We start from the raw sequence: 25224 nt of genomic DNA, 5'->3' as shown, positions 1-25224 counted from the left end.
GTCAGCCACTGTGACATCCCTCCTGCAAACCGAAGGACCCGGTACCGAGTACCCAATGGCCCCATGGGGGCGCTCCACATGCATCAGAGAGGCCCATGAGAAGCATCAGCAGGAGCTTCTCTGGAGAGAGGACAAGCATCGCTGCCTGGCAGGGGAGCAGGATAAAGTTCTCCGAGAGCTCAAGCTCGAGAAGGAGGCTAATGCCCAGCTCCAGAATCACAAGGATGACCAAAAAAACAAGCTCTTTGCTCTACAGAACAAACTGTCATGCTCTCTCGATCTGATGGCAAAGGAGAGTAAGCTGGAGAGTCTGACCAAAGAAGTAGTCTACAGGGAGGAAGAAATCCAGCAGGGGAAGTGCCAAGCAGACGGCCTCACAAGGGAGGTCGACATATTGAAAAACAGCTCTGACTCATAGGACGAGAAGATCAAACACTATGTCCAAGAAGATGAGACTTTGCTTTTCCAGTGTGTGGTAGAGGTACCCAAGGATGTGCGAGAAGCTTGTGCCAGTGAGGCTGTGCATGAGGCATTTAGAAAGGCGTTGGAAGCGTGTAGTTTGAACTGGGCGCCAGACTCACAAGGGAGGTCGACATATTGAAAAACAGCTCTGACTCATAGGACGAGAAGATCAAACACTATGTCCAAGAAGATGAGACTTTGCTTTTCCAGTGTGTGGTAGAGGTACCCAAGGATGTGCGAGAAGCTTGTGCCAGTGAGGCTGTGCATGAGGCATTTAGAAAGGCGTTGGAAGCGTGTAGTGTGAACTGGGCGCCAGACTCTTAAGCAGTTAGTTATACTGCCGAATAGGGAAGTCACAGTGAATCGGGTGGCTAACCTGAGTGACATGCACCTACACTGTCTTCGCACAAAACAGATAATCCTGTTGAGGAATAAGGAAGCCGCTTGATGTCTGGAGCATGCAAGGAAAGCTCAAAGTCGGATGGAGTTTGTGGAAGACATCGTTCAAGTGTCTAGAAATCTGGTGAGGAAAGTCATTGGGAGACTTGGAAAGTGATGCAGGAAATTGTGAATAAGTCCGGTGTGGCGATTGTGAGGTTCCCGGCTGATGACGAAGCCCAGGTAGCTGGTGAAGATGAGATGGTTCCATTCTTTGTGGTCGGAGCAAGGGAGAGCCTTAAAAATATTCAAATACTCCTGGAATATTGCGTGGCGTACCTAAGAGAGGTAGAGCAGCTAATACTTGAGAGGGTGCAGATCAATAGACAGCTGCTGGAAATGCTAAGTAGATGGCAGCCACTTTCAACCCGAGGTCTGGAGAGACTAACGGTTCAGTAAAGGATAGATGGGTTAGAAGTTGTGACTCCTCTGTTAGCTCAGTACTGAGTGGCCTAGGCAGGAGACCCTGTAGCAGACGTGGTGACAGAGAGTCAGACCAGACAGAAGGTATGGGGCCAAGGGAATCGCAACATCATACTGACCGCTGGGCATGGGGGTGGTCTGACAAAGGGGAACCTATTACTATTAATATAATATCCTATGTTACAAAAGAAGTATTTTCTATTAATCAACATCTAAATTGTGCTACAGATTTTGTAATTTATATGATTGAGTGTAAATGTAAAAAATAGTATATGGGGAGGACTATACAACCACTACACTTCAGATTAAACTCCCACAGACATAATATACATAACATAAGGGGCTTCTTTTACATAGACTTTCCAGTGTGGAGATCAGATTGAAGAATCCATTTTGTCTTCCTTTTCAGAGACATCTGGCTTAATATGAGGAAGACTTGAGCAAAATAGACATTTCCTTTTATGGACGCATTCCTTTGTGATATTGTAACTTACATTCCAGAAGTGAACGTTATCAGTAGAATAGATACTCTTTGTTAGAGAATATGAGCGCTTGTACGCATGTCTGTAAATGCTTATCTCTTTGCTATATAAAAAGGAGGGGTGAGTCCCAGTGAGTCAGAGGCGAGCTCCTGGGCGATCCCTGCATATGAATACACATCTCTTGTGCTGTGTGTTATTACTTGGATCTCTCTACATCAGAAAGCCAGGGATGGATAAGGACTCAACATTTCTGGCCGCCCGAACAGGGACCCGAGGCGAGAGTATTTACTCAAGATTTACCTGCGGATACGGACAACGGAGATCTGGGATAATGGACGGCAAATGAAAAAAAACCTGGCCAGGTAAGAGACATTATTAGTTCTCTTTTATCTGCCCTGTATTATCCGAAAGATCTCTATGAGCCGTGTCATGCTGGGTTAGTCTAGTAGTGAGTAGATACCTATAGAACTCGGGTTACCATATTGTATAGATTTATGAGTCTAGTCCCTGGCAGTGTGTGAGCAGTGTGTGAGCAGTGTGTGAGCAGTGTGTGAGCAGTGTGTGAACAGTGTGTGAACAGTGTGTGAACAGTGTGTGAGCAGTGTGAAGGTTGTGACATGTTGTGAAAGAAGAATAGAAGTACGTAGAACAATAAGCCACGATTGTTAGAACAAGGTTATTGGTGAAGTCAGCCTAACTGGGTTATGAGGTAGCGTCCTTCTGGGAGACCTCCGCCCATGCTTGACTCTCCTATAGAACTTGTTTCTACATTCCCTGGATAAGGTGTGATAGAATGAGCCCAGGACGCGGTTTTCATGAGCCTGGGACAAGTATGCTAACTGACACAGAAAGTTTTGTGATCTGTATGGTGTTGCTGGGTCTGTGTGCATAATAGCACTTAAGTACGTCCTGCATATTAGAAGAAACAGAGCAGACAAGCCCTTCAATATTTTAGCTCCCTAGGAGAGAAGGCAACGAGACGCCACCAACAGAGGAAGTGGTTGTCCAAACGTCACCTGGGGTAGAAATAGCAAATATTGAAAGGATATTTTAGCTCCCTAGGAGAGAAGGCAACGAGACATCACCACAGTGATTGTCCAAACGTCACCTGGGGTAGAAATAGCTAAAATGAGAAATAAACAGACCAAAACTGTCTTAGGACAAGTGGAAGCAGCAGATATCATACAGGAAAGATGTGGAAAGGCAGTCAGAAGTCAGATTAGAAGAGTGAGAGGAAAATTGGGAATTTCAGAAGCACTTATGTTCAGTACAGAATGGGAAAGACTGAGTAAAGAACGAGGTGGAATTATTAAAGACAATGGGTGGGAAGAAATCATACACTGTATGATAGAGGTCTCAAAAACAGCTAAAGAGGAGAATTGGAAGTATGATCCAGACACTTCCAAATGGATCATGGGAAAGGGAAAAAGTTGTAATATAATCCCACCACCTTACCTAGATCCAAAAGCCCAATCATTTGTACCATCTGGAAGAACAGAAGGAGGAAAACAGAGGGAAAGGGGATCTACGGGTGTGATTATGCAGAAATTTGGGCAAAGTATTGAAGAATATAGTCAAGAACTAGAAAATAGCTTTAGGGATGAAGGATTGGATTTGACTGATGCTTCAGTAAGGAGACTTTTTACAAAACAATTAATAGAGGGGCTAGATCCGAAAATCAGAGAAAAATTTAAATCCTCTACTCCAGATTGGAGAACAATTGAACAACCAAATATTGTGAAACAGCGATGTTTAGGAATAGCCATGGATATGAGAGAGAATCGTAAGCCTGTTAGAATAGCACAAGCTAATACAGGAGGAAGAGTGAGACACAATTTTCCTTGTCACTACTGTAAAAAGCCAGGTCATTTCCAAAGAGAGTGCAGGAAGAAGTTGGCAGATATAAAGTCAGGCAAATTTGTTCCCAGAAATAACCCTCCCCAAACGGACAACCAGCAGAAATCTACCATCATAGATGGTCCCATACCAGATTCAGATTGACTCGATGTGTTACAAACTTCCCTACCAGCTAGGAGACCTATGATACAGGTGAATGTGGGGGGGGAGAGAGATTCCATTTTTGATAGATACAGGTGCAACTTCCTCAATTTTGAATCAAGATTTTCTTCCGAATCCGGAAGATATTTCAGAACAAACAACTTTTGCTGAGGGTTATGATGGGGTAATTCGAACACTGCCATATACTGTGCCCCTAGAGGTCTCGTTAAGGACCTAAATGTTTTGCATCCAGATTTTTGTATGCCAGAGGTGCCCCAACATGTCTGTTAGGAACTGATGTACTAAAGAAATTAGAAGCTAACATCAAATTTAGGGAAGATGGCACAGTTATGTTGACTATCCCTGATGATGCAGAATCATTAGAACAATATGTCAGAATTCAGGCTTTTGAGGATTATACTGAAGAAAAAGAGTACACCACAGATCTAGATCTCTCAATGGTCCCAGAAACACTGTGGGCACAGGGTGACACTGATGTGGGATTATTGCATATTTCTCCTGTAAAACTATCTGTGCAACCAGGAACTGTTCTCCCACAGCTCAGACAATACCCTGTGAGTGCCCAGCAGGAATTAGCGATTACAAAACAGATAGAGGGATATAGAGAGAAAGGAGTTTTGGTAGAGATACAATCACCTGCTAACACTCCTCTGTATCCAGTCAAAAAGAGAACTCTTGATAAGAGTTCTATGCCCAAATATCGTATGGTACATGATCTAAGAGAAATAAACAAAGTTCTAGATCCAATCACCCCAGTTGTACCCAATCCTCATACGTTACTATCACAGATACCAGCCAGTTCTCAAGTGTTTACTGTAATAGATCTTTCAAATGCATTTTTCTCGGTTCCTTTACACCAAGATAGTTGGCATTTATTTGCATTTACATTTAAGGGCAAACAGTTGGCGTGGACACGCCTTCCACAGGGAATGATACACTCCCCTACTCTTTATTCAAATGCCCTACAAACAGTCCTTCAGAGGTTTGAACCCGAACCACAGGTAGTAATTTTGCAGTATGTGGATGACCTACTACTCTGCTGCCCAGACCTAGAAACTGCGGAAAGGTCTACTGTAAGTTTACTATGTTTTCTAGAAAAAGAAGGGTGTAAAGTGAATAGACAAAAGCTACAAGTTTGTCAGACCAAAGTGGTCTTTCTAGGTCATTGCATTTCTCAAGGTAAAAAGCATCTTACACCTCAAAGAACTGAAGCAATAAGACAGATGAATGAGCCTAGAAATCATAAACAGCTACGAGCATTTTTAGGAATAGTGTCTCATTGTAGACAATGGATTATACATGCCAGTCAACTAATGCAACCACTGTATGACTGTGTAAAAAGTGAACCTTATTTGTTGACAAAAGAAGGTCAGATTTCGTTCCAACAATTAAAAGATGCCCTTGTTTCAGCTCCAGCGTTAGGGCTACCAGACTATCACATTTGCTAGGCTTCAGACTCTTAATTTAGCAACACTGCTACCTCTCGAGTCTGAAGGGGGGAATAAGGACACTGATCCACACGCAAATTTTTTCCCTACAGACACACATGATTGTACAGAGCTCATTTTACAAGAAACGGTAGGCTTACCCAATGTATCCGAAACACCACTTCAAAATCCAGATTTAGAGCTGTTTATAGATGGTAGTAGGTTTGCAGATGACACAGGTAACTTCCATACAGGGTATGCAGTTGTGTCAGAATCTGAAACTCTCAAAGCAGAACCTCTTCCACCGAAACAGTCTGCACAAGAAGCAGAACTAACAGCATTGATTGAAGCGCTAAAAATAGCTGAGAATCAGACAGCTAATATATACACTGATTCTAGGTATGCACATGGTATTGTGTTTGACTTTGGAGTAATCTGGAGAGCTAGAGGTTACATGACAGCGTCAGGATAACCTGTAAAACATGCTTCTCTGATCAAACAGATCTTAGAGGCTGCACAAGAAACAAAAGAAGTAGCAGTAATTAAGGTAGCTGCACATGTGAGACTCGACACTAGGGAATCTAGGGGAAATGATAGGGCTGACAAAGCAGCCAAAGCAGCAGCAGTCAAACCCTTACAGCAGGTTCATACTGTAAACCCCACAGAAAATACTGAAGATAGACTGAGACAAGCACAGGAAGATGCAGGAGAAGAGGAGAGGGACAGGTGGAAAAAGGAAGGGGCAGAAGAACAAGCAGGAATTTGGAAGAAAGATGGACTAATATGTCTACCTAGAGCCTGGTATCCGATTGTAGTTGGTGGACTGCACCACCCTACTCATGTGTCTGCAAATGCAATGACACTACTGGCAAAGCAAGTCTGGTTGGCTCCAGGTTTTGGCAACTATGCAAGAGACTATTGTGCTGCATGCGTTATATGCCTGACACATAATCCCGGACAGACAACAAAGACCCCTATGAAGCACCACGTCCGACCTCTCTATCCGTTTCAGCGATTACAAATAGACTTTATCCAGCTGCCAAAAAGTAATGGGTATGAGTATGTGTTGGTGTGTGTGGACATGTTCTCAGGGTGGCCAGAGGCCTATCCAGTTCGGAAGGCTTCAGCTAAAAACACTGCTGTAAAGCTAGTTGCCGAACTGATACCCCGTTACGGTCTCCCTGAAGTGATCGAGTCAGATAGGGGTACTCATTTCACTGGAGAAATATTTCAAAATGTACTGAAAATGTTGGGTGTTGAAAGTCAGTTACACACTCCGTACCATCCTCAAAGTTCTGGTAAGGTGGAACGCATGAATGGAACTTTAAAATTAAAAATACAGAAAGCCATGGCTGAAACAGGAAAGCCTTGGACAGAATGCCTTCCACTGGCCCTTTACTCAATACGCAATACCCCAAGGGGTAAGACTAAACTGTCTCCATATGAAATTTTGTTTGGCAGGACTGCCAATTTAGGATGTTATTTTCCACAGCAACTTGTGTTAAATATTGAGTCATTGACTTCTTATGTGCAAAATCTTCAGAAACAATTAACTAAGGTGCATGCACAAGTTTTTGCTTCCCTTCCAGATCCTGACAACATTGAAGGAAGTCACAAGTTGGAACCAGGTGATCAAGTCTATGTAAAAAGACACACCAGAAAGGCTCTTGAACCAAGATTTGACGGACCCTTCCAAGTCCTGTTGACAACACCTACATCAGTCAAGCTTGAAGGAAAGGCATCATGGATACATGCAAGCCATTGCAAAAGAGCAGTATAAAACTCATAACATTGATGTTAATAGTATTAACCTCAACGGAGGCATGGGATAGACTAAATTCTTTAACCCCTTTGAACAATAGATTCGTGCAACATCATAGAAAATTAGTACATGACATTTAAATTAAAGGACGTACAACGACTCAGAGATCAGTATGATAAAGACAATGACCAGAATAAGGATAGCTGGTGGTCTGATACTTTCTCTTTTCTCAACCCAGCCAACTGGTTCAGAGGAATCGGTGGGTGGGTTGCTGGGATTATGCAGAGCATAATACATATAGTTATGATTATTGTAGTCATATACGTACTATTCCAGATTGTGCTCAAGGGTATCTCAGTATGCACAGATAAATTTTGTGTAATAGATGCAAGAGTATAAATTTTCTTCTTTATTCTTATGTTATCCTCTAGTGATTCTAATTAATATTACTGTACTAATCTTTGTTTTTTTTATATTTTAGTATACTTATTGCAAAACAAAGAAAAGGTTGTGAGAGTTAAACGGAAGAATTGATACTAGATTTGATTCTCTTATTAATGATATAAGCGTGTACATGTGTAATACCAAAAATAAAGGCTTTGTCTTTGGCCCTGTGGTAATCTAAAATATGGATATGTTAAAGGGGATTTGTGATAGATCATAAAAGGAATATGTCAAAGGGGGGAATTGTGGAGATCAGATTGAAGAATCCATTTTGTCTTCCTTTTCAGAGACGTCTGGCTTAATATGAGGAAGACTTGAGCAAAATAGACATTTCCTTTTATGGACGCATTCCTTTGTGATATTGTAACTTACATTCCAGAAGTGAACGTTATCAGTAGAATAGATACTCTTTGTTAGAGAATATGAGCGCTTGTACGCATGTCTGTAAATGCTTATCTCTTTGCTATATAAAAAGGAGGGGTGAGTCCCAGTGAGTCAGAGGCGAGCTCCTGGGCGATCCCTGCATATGAATACACATCTCTTGTGCTGTGTGTTATTACTTGGATCTCTCTACATCAGAAAGCCAGGGATGGATAAGGACTCAACACCAGGCATTTTATTATTGTACATGATAAAAATTATTATGACTTAAAAATTAGTCCAACAGATCATATCCCAAAGGATGCTCCTAATAGAGTTCAAAAATTAATTAGAAAGGAAATCTACTGGATCTATAGGCTCCATACTTTAAAACCCCATGGATTAAATGAGGTTACAGAGGTTTTTTTATTATATACATTTTTTATTTATTTTTTTTATATATTGCTAATATTTAAATTTTTTAATACTTAAAAATAATGTTTTTAATTTCATATTCCTCATCCCGATATAGTATTTCCTGTGAGAATATGAATACAATATATTGGCAACCTATAATTATTTATTATCGTATAAATAATATCAAACAATTAATTTATCTGAATATCTTCTATGTTTTTAATGAATTATCTGGTCTCCGTATATTATCATATTAACTCTAAATTGCAGTGTAAATTTTGCTATATATTTGTGCAGCGCCCCAGAGTCCTGGTCGTTGCAGTACTGTGGCTCCGCCGCTAAGGGGGGCTATGGTACATCTGATGGCACTGAAGGAGTTCATCTGACCAGGTATCACAGACACCAATACATTTCACAGTCTGGCCTCCAGGGGGAGCTAAGGGTTCTATTTAATAGGCCACTCCTCACAGTCTGGTAAAACTGGGGGTTAGGCAGGAAGTTAGACAGAAAGCTGGCTGGGTTGGAACCAGGCAAGACCTTGTGGCAGAGGGTGTTGTAGGGGAAGATTCAGAGGGGTCCCTGTCAGGGGTGGGATCCTGACAGAGGCCTAGCGAACAGAGAGAACGTTACGGGACTGCGCCTGCACGATATAGCGGCGGTACCCCAAGAAAGAATAAGAAGCGAGATTTATTGTGCTGAGTGAGAAACGAGATCAACGCAACAAGGAGAATACCAGTAGGAGTCGTGCTGTAAGACGAGGCAACATCCTATTGAGGCGCATAACCGGTGGCCGGAACGCCGAGGAAGTATAGAGCTCCAAGCCAAACTTCAAACCTACGGCAGGACAGTCAGTTACAGGCGGGCTGTCTCACCCAGACCCAGGAAGACACAGGGGGGTAACAACAGGAGTGGGGCGACGCAAGAGTCCCGGAAGAGCTCCGAGCCTCCCGTCATATGGGTGCGTCCTAACCGTAAGATCAGGGGGACGTAGAGGGAGAACATCAGAATCGAGTTGTGAGGGAACACGAGAAACAGACACAACAGTTGTGGGGTACTATCCCGTAAGCACAGCAGGGGAGGACCACAACACAAGCGCAGGAAGGTAGGCACAGATTTCTACCTGCAAAGGGAACTCTGGAGGTGCCATCGGACCGGCCGGACTTGCGCAGCCCTGTTAACCGTATTCCGGATTGAGGACTCAGAAGCCTTCAGTAAAGAGGTAAAGAGACTGCAACCTGGTGTCCTCATTATTTACTGCACCGCACCTCCACCACCATCCACATCTATTATTGTACGCCCTTCAGCAGGGTCACGGACCGGGTCTAGCCACCGTGACAACCCCAGAGCAGAGACTCAGAGGCCCGGTACCGGGTACCCCTCGGCCCTGCGGCAGTGGGGGCGCTACAACTTGGCGTCACGAACAGGATCTACTTAAGCCTGAAGAATCAGGTCATGTGTGCCTTGGAACTGTGATTTATTATACTTGGACTGTGATTTATTGCAAAGACTGTGCCGCGCCACTTGCCGCCAAAATCCGCCATTACAGCGCTGAGGAGAGCGCAGGAGAAGAAGAGGGGCGTGGAGTGGGCGTAGACAAGCTGGAGAGCACGAAAGACAATGGCCGCCCAGTCAAAATATTGTTGCATCCTGAGGATGTGTCCGTCAACAGCTGAGATCCGCCTCCTGATCTTCTATGGCGGGCGGAGGCCGAAGAAACGAAACTATGACCCAGATGAGGTGGGACTGGAGACCAAAGAAGGCCTGCAGAAAAGGATGGCTCCGCATCAACCCCCGTCAACAGAGGATTATTCTGATATGCCCCCGCTGGAGGATTTGGACCCGTGGGAACTGTCGATGGGGCACCCTTTGCCTGCGCGGTCCCCAGCTTGTGCGCCTCCCCCAGGGGAGTGGAGCGGCGATGGAGGAGTCACCCCAGGTAGGGGTACTGAGTGCCGCGACCCCCAGGGAGGCCGCCCCACCTCTGCACCAGACCCGGCCGCCGCTGCGCCCACCGGTGCCCCAGCGCTCCCGCCGCTTGGTCCCAAAGAACCGGGGGGGCCGGATTTGGGGCCCTTCCCTTGGGGAGAATACAGGACCCACCTGATTGCGGAGTTCCAGCGGGAGGTGGAGCGGGAGGCGCGTGGTGAGCTGTTGGAGGGCTCCCTGCCGAAATGGGGCGTCGTGATTGTCTACCAGCCCCAAGCAGGGAAGGGCTTCGTGCAGGAGATTGGAACGGCTCTGAGAGTCCGCATCACCCGGGATGAAGTGGAGCCCTGCCTGTGTGGAGACGGCGCTATGTCCCTCCTGGAGCCGGGGGATGTGGTGACGTATCGCCGGCACCTGAAGGGGAGCAGCTGGTGGGCCCGGGATATGCAGCGCTGCATGGCCGTTCTAGCGGTATCCCGAACCGATGGGGAGGAGCTTGCCGCTGAGGCCGCTGCTGCAGCCTCTGCCGCCGCCAGCATCATCCATCGACCCACACAGACAATCATCGCAGCGCACGACTTGGTCGTGCAGAAGACCCGAACCCATGGGGTACACCTGGCATCAGGAGTAGACTTGGAGTCCAGCCTGTCTGGGCCGCAGAGGGCCACCTGCCAGGTAAAGCCTCGATGGGGGCAGCCACAAGATGAGTAAGCAAAAATGCTTTATTGATTGTACATAGTTAATTGTTTCCACTGTTTTGCTGCTAAAACCCGTCCAGGGTTAACTCTTAAAGGGATCCCTTTGTTGACCCGGGATCCCTATTGCCTTTTGTTTGTTTTCTATTTTTGCTCCGTTATCAAAGGACTGCCGAATCATGGACGGTGAATGATTCAAAAACTGATCTTGTAAATAGTTTGCAACTTCTTAAAGGTGCTCTCTACTGGTTTTATAAGCGAAAGGGACTCTTTGCGAAGACACTGGTCGCAGAACCAGCATCAGAGTCCTTACTGCACACAGACTTGCAGCTTGAGAAGTTGCACTACCTCATAGAGACTTGGTCCCCTCTTAAAGGGGATGTTCATCAAAAGCACTTAAAGAATGATGATGTTTTGAAAGAAAGTACTGATAATGCTGATATGTAAAAGTTATATGTAGCTAACTGGTTGATTGTAAGAAATGTTTAATAATGTTAATAGAAGAATGAGGACAGGAAGTGAACCCGTAGGGGTTAGTGGCGAGTCCTCTTAGGAGCCATATAGAGATGGCTCAGTGATCTTGAACTGAAAGAAAAATGATATGTTCTATACTGTGTATAGTAGTGGAAGGACAGTAGGCCCGGACGGAAAGGGGCGGTCCTGTATAGAAAGGAGAGGCAGTAGGTCTGGAGCAGTTAGGACAGGCGGTCCTGCAGACGTAAAGAAGGAGAATGCATAAAAGTTAATTAGCCTTATATGTGATATAAGAAGGTCTTTAGTGGATTTAGCGAGTACGTCCTTAAAGGCAATGTTAAATTATTGTTCAAAGATTTTGCAATTAGTAGAATACCCGGTTGGGTAAGAAAAGTTATTTAAAATATTTAACTATGTTTGTAACGTTCAAGTGTCCTCACCTCCCATAAAGGGAAGCTCTGTTAAAAGTTTACTTGTACTTGCATTTTCAAAATTGTATGTTTTTTTGCTGACATGTATTGTTGTTTTCTTCCCAGTCCAGGAGTACTGGATTTAACCGGGGGGGAGTGCAGCGCCCCAGAGTCCTGGTCGTTGCAGTACTGTGGCTCCGCCGCTAAGGGGGGCTATGGTACGTCTGATGGCACTGAAGGAGTTCATCTGACCAGGTATCACAGACACCAATACATTTCACAGTCTGGCCTCCAGGGGGAGCTAAGGGTTCTATTTATTAGGCCACTCCTCACAGTCTGGTAAAACTGGGGGTTAGGCAGGAAGTTAGACAGAAAGCTGGCTGGGTTGGAGCCAGGCAACACCTTGTGGCAGAGGGTGTTGTAGGGGAAGATTCAGAGGGGTCCTTGTCAGGGGTGGGATCCTGACAGAGGCCTAGCGAACAGAGAGAACGTTACGGGACTGCACCTGCACGATATAGCGGCGGTACCCCAAGAAAGGATAAGAAGCGAGATTTATTGTGCTGAGTGAGAAACAAGATCAACGCAACAAGGAGAATACCAGTAGGAGTCGTGCTGTAAGATGAGGCAACATCCTATTGAGGCGCATAACTGGTGGCCGGAACGCCGAGGAAGTATAGAGCTCTAAGCCAAACTTCAAACCTACGGCAGGAAAGTCAGTTACAGGCGGGCTGTCTCACCCAGACCCAAGAAGACACAGGGGGGTAACAGGAGTGGAGCTCCGAGCCTCCCGTCATACGGGTGCGTCCTAACCGTAAGATCAGGGGGACGTAGAGGGAGAACATCAGAATCGAGTTGTGAGGGAACACGAGAAACAGACACAACAGTTGTGGGGTACTATCCCGTAAGCACAGCAGGGGAGGACCACAACACAAGCGCAGGAAGGTAGGCACAGATTTCTACCTGCAAAGGGAACTCTGGAGGTGCCATCGGACCGGCCGGACTTGCGCAGCCCTGTTAACCGTATTCCGGATTGAGGACTCAGAAGCCTTCAGTAAAGAGGTAAAGAGACTGCAACCTGGTGTCCTCGTTATTTACTGCACCGCACCTCCACCACCATCCACATCTATTATTGTACGCCCCTCAGCAGGGTCACGGACCGGGTCTAGCCACCGTGACAACCCCAGAGCAGAGACTCAGAGGCCCGGTACCGGGTACCCCTCGGCCCTGCGGCAGTGGGGGCGCTACATTTGTTCTACTTCAATTTAATTGCCTAGTATGGATGGCATTGATGTGAAATGTTGTAATACCGGAGAATCCTGTTTGCGATTAATTTGCGGTCCATGGTTGGTGTTTGATCGTGTCTGCTTTGGGTTTCCTCTTTGTTTCCCGGCGGATTGCGTTTCTCCGCTGTGCTATTCCCGGCTATCCTGCCTGGTGATGATTTGCTGTCACTGACAGGTATCTGATCGTGACTGCATCTGGTTTTTCTTTTTTTACATCGTGGACCTGCTATTGGATTGTTCAATGGATGTAATTGACCCTGCTATTTGAATACCCCTCTTCCGTTCCCTGTTTTTCTAAATGTAATAACTACTAGTAATATGAAGATTAACCTTATCATTATCATGCAAATTAATACATACTTTTTTTGAATATATTTTTTCTTGAAATGTTTTTTAAAACATTTTTTTAATAAATAGATATAGTTACAATTTTTCTACATACATGAAGTAACCATTTTTATGCATACATGAAATCACGATTTTTATACATATACCTTTAATACATAATTTTTATTTTAAACTAATAAATAAGTCTTTTAATAGATATTGGCAATATTATTTTTCCTTGTATAATTCTGATTATACGTCATTTTATTTCTTCCTCGTTGTTTTTGATTGAGTTTTCTCTGGCTGGAATAGAGGCATGAGAGGGTAATGAGTGGATCAAATCCTGGTTTATACCTTTTGAAGCAATTTCGTATCCCCAATTTGTTTTTCTTTGTTCATTATTTTTATAAAAACATTTTTTTTTTTTTACTTTCCTGAATGAACCTATAAAAGAAAAAGAAAATATATGAGTATACTAACTCCCCTCTCCCGCTTTCGGACCACAACCTTCTTTCATTCTCTGTCAAGAATTGTCTCCTCAACTGGGACACCCCCACTTACCACACTTATCGGAATACACGTACCATTAATATCCAGCAGCTTATTGACAATCAGACGATCAGGTTGATACCCAGCCCCGACCTTATTCAAGCACGCTTTGAAAACCCATCTCTTCAAACAAGCCTACCACATCAACTACTCAGTAAACTAACTTTGCCCTGTTCCCTCCTTCCAAATATTATTCTGAATCTGCACCCTACTATCCATCTGTCCCCACACCCTCTATGCACATGATAACTGCGCTTGATACTTGACTATTGCACTTAAACACACGGGCTGATGACCGGATCATGCAGCTTTATATGAAAATCCCTATCTATATATGTAATCGTCTAAGGGGCACTTCCGTCTGTTTGTCCGTCTGTCACGGAAATCCCAAGCGGCCGCGATCAATCAGCGACGGGCACAGTCCGGCCGCGAAATGGCCGCTCCCTACTCCCCTGAAGTCACTGCCCCCTCCATACTCCCCCACAGTCAGCGCCCGCCGCCCACATAGCGTTTTAGCAGTCCGTTAAACCAACTGCGTTACACCGCGGCATAACGCGGTGTAACGCAGTCTGTTAACACTGCTATTAACACTGTGTGACGAACTTTTTACTATTGATGCTGCCTATGCAGCATCAATAGTAAAAAGATATAATGTTAAAACTAATAATAAAAAATGGTGCTATTCTCATCTTTCGACGTCCACCGATGCGCGCGAGTGGCGGGGCTGCCACCAGCTTCCGTTCCCAGAGATGCATTGCGAAATTACCCAGATGACTTAGCGGTCTCGCGAGACTGCTAAGTCATCTGGGTAACTTCGCAATGCATCACTGGGAGCGGAAGCTGGCGGAAGCCTCGCACGCATCGGGACAACTTCGGTAGATGCCAGAGGGTGAGCATATAACTTTTTTATTTTAATTCTTTTTTTTAACAGAGATATTGTGCCCACATTGCTGTATACTACGTGGGCTGTGTTATATACTGCGTGACTGATATATACTACGTGGGCAGTGTTATTTACTGTGTGGGCTGTGTTATATACTACGTGGCTGCTGTATACTACGTGGCTGCTATATACCATGTGGCTGTGCCATATACTATGTGGCTGCTATATACTATGTGGCTGCTATATACTATGTGACTGTGCTATATACTACGTGACTCTGCTATATACTACGTGGCTCTGCTATATACTACATGGCTGTCTGTGTTATATAGTATGTGGGCTGTGCTATATACTACATGGCTGCTATATACTACGTGGCTGCTATATACCGCGTGGCTGTGCTATATACTATGTGGCTGCTATATACTACGTGGCTGTGCTGTATACTACGTGGCTGTGCTATATACTACATGGCTGTGCTATATACTATGGGCTGTGCTATATACTACGTGGCTGCTATATACTACGTGGCTGTGCTATATACTACGTGGCTGTGCTATATACTACATACTACGTGGCTGTGCTATATACTATGTGGCTGTTATATACTACGTGACTGTACTATATCCTGCACCCCGAACCCCCGACATCCAGCGCCCCGAATCCCCGACATCCTGCGACCAATCAGCGACAGACGCAGTCCAGCTGCGAATTGACACAGGATTTAAACCACGCTTCGCTGATTGGTTGCGCCCGGCCGGCCGCGACCAATCAGCAATATTGGCACGGGATTTAAACACCACTTCAGTGATTGGTCGCGCACGGCTGGCCGCGACCAATCAGCGACATTGGCACGGTATTTAAACACCGCTTCGGTCATTGGTCATGCCCGGCCGGCTGCGACCAATCAGCGATATTGGCACGGTATTTAAACACCGCTTCAGTCATTGGTCGTGCCCGGCCGGCCGCGACCAATCAGCGACAGACGGAGTCCGGCAGCGAATTGGCGCCAGATTTGAACCACGCTTCACTGATCGGCCAGCCGGGCAAGACCAATCAGCAATATTGGCGCGGAATTTAACCCCCACTCACAGCGCGACATACATATTCTAGAATACCCGATGCGTTAGAATCGGGCCACCATCAAGTTTACTATAATTGCCAGACCTGAAATAACAAGCACTTTTCACCTATTGTGTCCCCCCATTTCCTTGTAGATTGTAAGCTTGCGAGCAGGGACCTCACCCCTAATGTCACTGTTTAAATTGTGTTAACTTGTATTGAATTTATTGTCTGTGCATGTTTCCCTCTTAATTGTAAAGTGCTGCGGAATATGTTGGCGCTATATAAATAAAAATTATTATTATTATTATTAATTGTCATGTGCTATACCATGTGTCTATCATATGAACTTTGACATTGTTTGACATGTGATTTCTTTCTGGTGCCAGATTTGAATGTGTAATATATTTAAACAGCATGTAACGACATTGTAAAAGGGAGTATATTTTTACTGTGGCAGAAAGGGCCATTTCATGGGCACATGTCCTTCCCTATCTCATGGTAAACAGCCGCCTGAAAACTAAGTAGCTCAGGTTGCGGGGAGGTTATCAACCCGGGTGTGCATAGTTCCTCTGTAGTGTGAGGGATTTACACGCTTAGCTGCTTCCTCAGGTAGACACAGGAACACTTTGGTGGTGAAGCACCTGCTGGTTTATTTTAGTCAGCATACACCAAGGCAGGGTTCACAAAACAAAAACAGAGCCTTTCTGGCTTAACAGAAAAATAAAACAAAGTGTAACGGAGTCCTTTTCTCTGTAGGTCTCAACCTGCAGGCACCTGTCAATTCCCTTCCCTCCTCCTTGGAGCTACATGGGAGTACCTCCTCTCCCAAGACACCACCCAGACTGTATCACATGTCCAAGTATTTAACCAGGACCTTGTGATGATCACATGATTATGACATCACCGCAGTACAGCTGCTAGTACACCTGCCGATGTCGGCTGCAGGAAGAGATATGGTGAGCACTCTCCCTCCCTCTCTATCACATAAAACCAGCCCATATATGCAGCTACTTTAACCATCCCAACACTTAGTGTGCTGGAGGAAAAATATCCTGGTTTCATACTCCATCTGATCACGGTCTGGGATCCGTATCTGCTCCCTCTCATCCCAGACCTCTTTATTCAGATTATAGGAGCAAAATGGTTTTCTAAACTGGGATCTCAGGGGGCGTATAATCTCAATCATATTAAAGAGGGGGATGAGTGGAAAACAGCTTTCAATACTGGTCTATACAGACAGGAGACTCTAAGGGTATGTGCACACGTTCAGGATTTCTTGCAGAAATTTCCTGAAGAAAACCGGAAATTTTCTGCAAGAAATCCGCATTTTTTTTTTTTGCGTTTTTTTTTCCGTTTTTTTCGCGTTTTTTTAGCATTCTGCAAGTGTAATTAGCTTGCAGAATGCTAAAGTTTTCCAAGCGATCTGTAGCATCGCTTGGAAAACTGACTGACAGGTTGGTCACACTTGTCAAACATAGCGTTTGACAAGTGTGACCAACTTTTTACTATAGATGCAGCTTATGCAGCATCTATAGTAAAAGATAGAATGTTTAAAAATAATAAAAAAAATAAAAAAATGCTTATACTCACCCAGACATCTCATCAGCGGCGTCCGGCTCCTCTTCCTATAGCTGGTCTGTGCGCACAGGACCTTCCGTGACGTCACGGTCACGTGAGCGGTCACATGACCGCTCACGACCAATCACAGGACAGTGACGTCATCGCAGGTCCTTCACCGCACACCAGCTACAGGAACCGAAGCGACAGCGTGCAGTGGAGGCGGGAAGACATCGAGGGTGAGTATAGGACTGTTTTTTATTTTAATTCTTATTTTTTGACCACTTATATGGTGCCCAGTGCGTGGAGGAGAGTCTCCTCTCCTCCACCCTGGGTACCAACCGCACATAATCTGCTTACTTCCCGCATGGTGTGCACAGCCCCGTGCGGGAAGTAAGCAGATCAATGGACCCCTAGGTGTGCGGAATCCCCTGCAATTCCGCATTTTAATGAACATGTTGCTTTTTTTTCCGCGATGCGATTTTTTCGCGGAAAAAAAGGCTACATTTGCACAAAAAATGCGGAATACACTTAAAATAATAGGAGGCATATGTAAGCGTTTTTTTTCGCGTTTTTATCACGTTTTTATAGCGAAAAAACGCGAAAAAAACACGAAAAATACTGAACGTGTGCACATGGCCTAACACACACCTTACTCTTGGAAGTCCCAGACACAATCACACCTTTCCCAAAATCCCCTGGGGCTGAGCTAACCACTCCCTCTGCTATAACCATTTTAACCCCTGTAGTTGCTGGATGATTCTAAATCAACACTGCAGCTTCTATCTGTCACATTTTGTTGCGATGTAGTTAGTCTTTACCCCATCATCGATATTGAGGTATCACTTACAGGTCTACAGCAATTATTCAGCAGAAATGCAGACATTTTTACTTATAGTCATTAACATCCTGCTCCAAAATAATTATTTTTCTTTTAATGGCTCCTATTATCTACAAAAACAGGGCACCTCACTGGGGGCGGCCTTGTCCCCATTCATTGCAAACATATATGTTACATAGATAGCCGGACTGGCTATCGGGCAATTCTGGCAAATGCCAGGAGGGCCGGTGGCAATCATGGGCTGCTCGCCAGCACCGACTCCCACCCCAGCGCCGACTCACCCCCCGCCAGCGCTGTCACATTCAACTATACATTCAACAGTTGAATGCAATGATGGAGGAGAGAGCGTCTGCTGTCGCTCCCTCTCCCATCATTCCCCACTCTGCCTCTGACACTGCGGGTGTGCGATGACGTCATATCATCGCGTACCTGCTGTGTGTCGGGCAGGCAGACTGCAGCTGCTGAGACCGGAGGAGGGAGCAGCGCGGGGCACGAGGAAAGGTGAAGAGAGTGTTTTTTGTTTTAATATATCAGTGAGTGATAACTGGATTGTGGGGTTATTGGGGGGGCTGTATTACATTCTATGGGGGCTGTGCTGTATTACATTCTGTGGGGGGGATTTATTACATTCTATTGGGGCTGGCTGCATTATATTCTATGGGGGCTGTGCTGCATTACATTCTATGGGGGCTGTGCTGTATTACATTCTATGGGGGCTGGCTGCATTACATTCTATAGGGGCTGGTTGCATTACATTCTATGGGGGCTGTGCTGCATTACATTCTATTGGGGCTGTGCTTTATTACATTCTATGGGGGCTTGCTGCATTACATTCTATGGGGGGCTGGCTGCATTACATTTTATGGGGGCTGGCTGCATTACATTTTATGGGGGCTGGCTGCATTACATTCTATGGGGGCTGGCTGCATTACATTCTATGGGGGCTGTATTGCATTCTATGGGGGCTGTGCTGTATTACATTCTCTGGGGGGATTTATTACATTCTATTGGGGCTGGCTGCATTACATTCTATGGGGGCTGGTTGCATTACATTCCATGGGGGGCTGGCTGCATTACATTCTATGGGGGCTGTGCTGCATTACATTATATGGGGGCTGTGCTGTATTACATTCTATGGGGGCTGGCTGCATTACATTCTATGGGGGCTGTGCTGCATTACATTCTATTGGGGCTGTGCTGCATTACATTCTATGGGGGCTGTGCTGTATTACATTATATGGGGGCTGTGCTGCATTACATTCTATGGGCGCTGGCTGCATTACATTCTATGGGGGCTGTGCTGCATTACATTCTATGGGGGCTGGCTGCATTACATTTTATGGGGGGCTGGCTGCATTACATTCTGTGGGGGGCTGGCTGCATTACATTCTATGGGGGCTGGCTGCATTACATGCTATTGGGGCTGGCTGCATTACATTCTATGGGGGCTGTGCTGCATTACATTCTATGGAGGGGTGCTGCATTACATTTTATGGGGGCTGGCTGCATTACATTCTATGGGGGGCTGTATTACATTCTATGGGGGAGGGCTGTATTACAGTCTTTGGGGGATGGCTGTATTACATTCTATGGGGGGCTGTATTACATTCTATGGGGGGCTGTATTACATTCTCTGGGGGCTACATTATTTTCTATGGGGAGGTGGGCTGTATTACATTCTATGGGGTGCTGTATTATTTTCTATGGAGGGGCTACATTATATTCTATGGGGGGCTGCATTATGCTCTATGAGCGGGCTACCATATATTATATATGCAGGGGCTGCATTATACTATATGAGGGGGCTGCATTATATTCTCTGGGGGGTTACATTATACTCAGGGGGCTACAATATATTCTGTGGGGTGGCTGCATTATACTATATGTGGGCTGCATTATACTTTGTCGAGGACTATGGGGAATACATTATACTATATGAAGAACTATGGGGTGCATTATACTATGGAAAGTGAATTGTACTACATGGTTGACAATGGCGGGGTATTATACTATATGGAGCAATATGAGAAATGTATTATACTATTTGGAGGACTGAGGAGTGTATTATACTATATGGAGGACTGTGGCAGTACATTATACTATTTGGAGGACTGAGGAGTGTATTATACTATCTGGAGGAATTGCAATGTATTTTAATATATGGAGGACTATGAGGAGTGTATTATACTATATGGAGCACTGAGGAGTGTATTATACTATATGGAGGACTGAGGTGCACATTATAATATATGGAGGACTATGGGGTGTATTATACTAAACAAGCAAAATGCTGCCTATTCATCGAGTGATTGGATTGTTTATGTGGGAACAGAAATCTTTGTTCTCAGCAGCACATCGCCGGTGTAAACTGTAGATGTGCTGCTGATAACATGATACTGTATGGGGACAGATTGATCTAATTGTGATTGTTCTGTTCCCTTAACTCTTTCTCAGTTGGTGTAAAGAGGCCAGGAAACAAGTGAACGACTTCACTATTGTCGATCACACTCGTTTAGTGGCCTGAGATCAGCCCATATAAATACAACAGAAATGCTTCGCAGGGAGATGAGGCAAGGATGATGACAGTTGTAGTTAGCACCCGGCGCCTGGGAATAGCGCTAACTCTTCTGCTTTTCCCAGCCACCAGAGCATTTAATTCTGGTATGTGTAATGATTTTTAGGGTTGATGTCAGCTGCGTAATGTCTGCTGCTATCAATCCCTGGTGTAAGTAATGGAGAGGTGTCTCATAGCTCCCAACCGTCCCTCATTGTGCGGGACTGTCCCGGTTTTCAGCCTTTGCCCTGCACTCCCGCACGGGACGCTCTGATCCCGCAGACAGCAGGAGAACCAGCCGACACGCCCCCTTGTAAGCCATGCCCCGGGCCCTTACCCTTCCGTATGGCTGCCTGCTTTCTGTGCACAGGACCTGTGATGAGGTCACAGGAGGGGAGGAGTCAGTGGTCACATGATCGGGACCTCCGTGGCTTGCAGGACTCGGCTGCCTGTGCTTGTTGCCAACTTGCCACATGGTGCTGCAGCCGCAGGATAAGGTAAGTAATGCCTTGTGTGGGGTCAGGAGGTGTACAGTGTGGATGTAGCAGAGCCGTGTGTGTTCGATGTGCATGGAGCAGAGCCGTGTGTGCGCGAGGTGTATGGAGCGGAGCCGTGTGTGTATGAGGTGTATGGAGCGGAGCCGTGTGTGTACGAGGTGTATGGAGCGGAGCCGTGTGTGTACGAGGTGTATGGAGCGGAGCCGTGTGTGTACGAGGTGTATGGAGCGGAGTCATGTGTGTACGAGGTGTATGGAGCGGAGTCATGTGTGTACGAGGTGTATGGAGCGGAGTCGTGTGTGTACGAGGTGTATGGAGCGGAGTCGTGTGTGTATGAGGTGTATGGAGCGGAGCTGTGTGTGTATGAGGTGTATGGAGCGGAGCTAAATGTGTACGAGGTATACGGAGCAGAGCCGTGTGTGTATGAGGTGTATGGAGCGGAGCCGTATGTGCAAAGTGTACGGAGCGCAGCCGTGTGTGTGTGAGGTGTACGGAGCGGAGCCGTGTGTGCGAGGTGTATGGAGCGGAGCCGTGTGTGTGCGAGGTGTATGGAGGGGAGCCGTATGTGCAAAGTGTACGGAGCGCAGCCGTGTGTGTGCGAGGTGTATGGAGCGGAGCCGTGTGTGTGCGAGGTGTATGGAGCGGAGCCGTGTGTGCAAAGTGTACAGAGCGCAGCCGCGTGTGTTGGAGTAGCTATGTGTGGCCATTATATGGTACGAAGTATCATGTGCGGCCAATATACAGTATGGAGCATCATGCGCAGCCATTATACAGTATGGAGCATCATGTGCGGTCATTATACAGTATGGAGCATCATGTGCGGTCATTATACAGTATGGAGCATCATGTGCGGTCATTATACAGTATGGAGCATCATGCACAGCCATTATACAGTATGGAACATCATGTGCGGCCATTATACAGTATGGAGCATCATGTGCGGTCATTATACAGTATGGAGCATCATGTGGGGTCATTATACAGTATGGAGCATCATGTGGGGTCATTATACAGTATGGAGCATCATGCTCAGCAAATATACAGTATGGAGCATCATGTGCGGTCATTATACAGTATGGAGCATCATGTGCAGCCATTATACAGTATGGAGCATCATGTGCGGTCATTATGCAGTATGGAGCATCATGTGCGGTCATTATACAGTATGGAGCATCATGTGCATTCATTATACAGTATGGAGCATCATGTGCGGTCATTATACAGTATGGAGCATCATGTGCGGCCATTATATGGTACGAAGTATCATGTGCGGCCATTATACAGTATGGAGCATCATGTGCGGTCATTATACAGTATGGAGCATCATGTGCGGTCATTATACAGTATGGAGCATCATGTGCGGTCATTATACAGTATGGAGCATCATGTGCGGCCATTATACAGTATGGAACATGTGTGGTCATCATACAGTATGGAGCATCATGTGTGGTCATCATACAATATGGAGCATCATGTGTGGCCATTATACAGTATGGAGCACTGTGTGGCCATATTGTTTTGTTTATAATTATTGTATATGAAACAGTGGGATCAGCAGTGCTAAATGGGTGTGGTTGGGACGTGGATATGGGTGTGACTAATTATGAATGGGTGTGGTCAGAGGCGTGGCCTAAAATTTGCCGCGTTGCGCGACGCAAACTTTATCCCTCTTTCCCATCTTCAAAAGTTGGGAGGTATGGTGTCTATCAGACATCCCCACTACTAGCCCAGACCTGGTGAGACCCAGCGACTCTGAAGAGCGGTGACGGTAGTAACAATACCGCTCTTCACAGTCGCCGAGCTCAGCACAAGACCCGGAATATCTGAAGAGCGGTGACGTTACTGATGTCACCGCTCTTCAGAGTCACCGGGTCTTGTGCTGCGCAGCAGAACCAAAAGTGGCTGTAGGCAAAGTTTATGCAGCATCAGAATGAGGTTCCATAGCCTTCAGTCATCTCAATCCCTTCATTATCTACGAGATCCAGTTATGTAGGTAAAGTAGCGGCTTTTCTTGGTTCTGCAACTAAAAGCAATAAGTAGGATTGAGCTGTAATGCTGGATACAGCCAGGGACGCCGCTACCATGAGGCGACTTGATCTCTTTGCTTCAGGCGGCAGAAGAGAGGGGGCGGCAGATTCTGTAAATGGATTTGCGCTGCTAGGTTTTTTTTTTTTTGGGGGGGAGGGGTTTAAACTCCGGGTTCAAGCCACGCACGCAGGGGAGAAGGATGGGGGAGCCATGAAAGCAGGGGAGAAGGATGGGGAGCCATGAACGCAGGGGAGAAGGATGGGGAGCCATGAACGCAGGGGAGAAGAATGGGGGAGCCATGAACGCAGGGGAGAAGAATGGGGGAGCCATGCACGCAGGGGAGAAGAATGGGGGAGCCATGAACGCAGGGGAGAAGGATGGGGAGCCATGAACGCAGGGGAGAAGAATGGGGGAGCCATGAACGCAGGGGAGAAGAATGGGGGAGCCATGAACGCAGGGGAGAAGGATGGGGAGCCATGAACGCAGGGGAGAAGAATGGGGGAGCCATGAACGCAGGGGAGAAGGATGGGGAGCCAAGAACGCAGGGGAGAAGGATGGGGGAGCCATGAACGCAGGGGAGAAGAATGGGGGAGCCATGAACGCAGGGGAGAAGGATGGGGAGCCATGAACGCAGGGGAGAAGGATGGGGAGCCATGAACGCAGGGGAGAAGGATGGGGGAGCCACGCACGCAGGGGAGGAGTATGGAGCCACGCACGCAGGGTGGGAGGATGGGGGAGCCACGCACGCAGGGTGGGAGGATGGGGGAGCCACGCACACAGGGTGGGAGGATGGGGGAGCCACGCACACAGGGTGGGAGGATGGAGTATAAATATGGAGTATAAATACTAGGCCCTATAGGGGGGACACAGTGTGTATAGAAAGGAGAGGTCAGTGTGAAGAGCATGTACCATAAGAGGGACAGTGTGGGGGTCATATTTTGTGCAGACAATATAGTGAGGGGCAATTTTTCATTCAGGAGCATTATAATGACACTTGTATCTTTAAGGGCATCATGTGGAGACTTTCTGCAAAAGAGCAGAGAAGATGGAAGTCTGCAGAGACGGCTGTGGATGAGAAAACGCATCATGGGGTCTGGATAAGATGAAGAAAAGGAGAACGACTCCAGAGACAACGTCATCTGTAAGGTACCTGGATGTAAATGTTATTTGTGATACTGACTAACTCTCATGTTTTTATTTATGTTAGGAGTATTAAAGGGGATGTCCAGGTTTGTAATGAGTCTGCAGTCATTCTTTGTGACTGCAGACTTCTGACTTCTCACAGTGCGCCCTGCAAGCTGTCAGGATTCTCTCGTGCCGGCGATTTACATACATGCAGTCACGTGCTGACTAGACATGCGTGGCCCCACTCTATGAAAATGAACTGAGCGAGGCCGGGCACGTCTAGTCGGAATGTGGTCAGAAGTATACAAATCACATGCTTGTGCTAACATGACCGTCCACCGGCCAGGCAGAATCCTAAAAGTGTGCAGTGCATTAGTTGTGAGAATTCAGTAGCCTGCGATGTCAGGATTCAGCTCTGCAGGTTCCAGTTGTCGTCACATGGACACTTCACTCACATGCGATTTTCATACTCATGGTCCTGTGACACCGAGCTTCTCTTCTGCTTCTCTCAGTTTTTCACTGAACATTGAGAGCATTAGGGAGAGGAGCTCGTGGAGGGGAGGGGGGGGGGGCAAAATGAATTCTTGCCCCTGGTGCCAGAAACCCTAGATACATCTCTGCTGGTATGCTACTGTGAGCGGCGATTACCGGGTTCGGTGGAGGGATGTGTGTGCACAGGCAGTGAGGCAGGGACTGTGTGTGTGTTTGTGTGTGTGTGTGTGGGGGCGGGGGCGCCATTTTTCCTTTCGCCTCAGGCAGCAGAGAGGCTAGGTTCA

At 46.2% G+C, this 25224-nt stretch overlaps 2 protein-coding genes across 2 annotated transcripts in view; one reads left to right on the top strand and one right to left on the bottom strand.

The window, feature by feature from the left end:
* Positions 1 to 25224, bottom strand: part of LOC143766432 (uncharacterized) — an 805019-nt gene that overhangs the window by 473614 nt on the left and 306181 nt on the right. The gene's annotated exons all lie outside the window — the stretch shown is intronic.
* Positions 1 to 25224, top strand: part of LOC143766438 (uncharacterized) — a 92700-nt gene that overhangs the window by 49635 nt on the left and 17841 nt on the right. The gene's annotated exons all lie outside the window — the stretch shown is intronic.

This window comes from Ranitomeya variabilis, chromosome 4 (assembly GCF_051348905.1).
Source record: "Ranitomeya variabilis isolate aRanVar5 chromosome 4, aRanVar5.hap1, whole genome shotgun sequence".
NCBI classification, from domain to species: domain Eukaryota; kingdom Metazoa; phylum Chordata; class Amphibia; order Anura; family Dendrobatidae; genus Ranitomeya; species Ranitomeya variabilis.
This window is presented reverse-complemented; position numbering and strand designations above follow the sequence as displayed.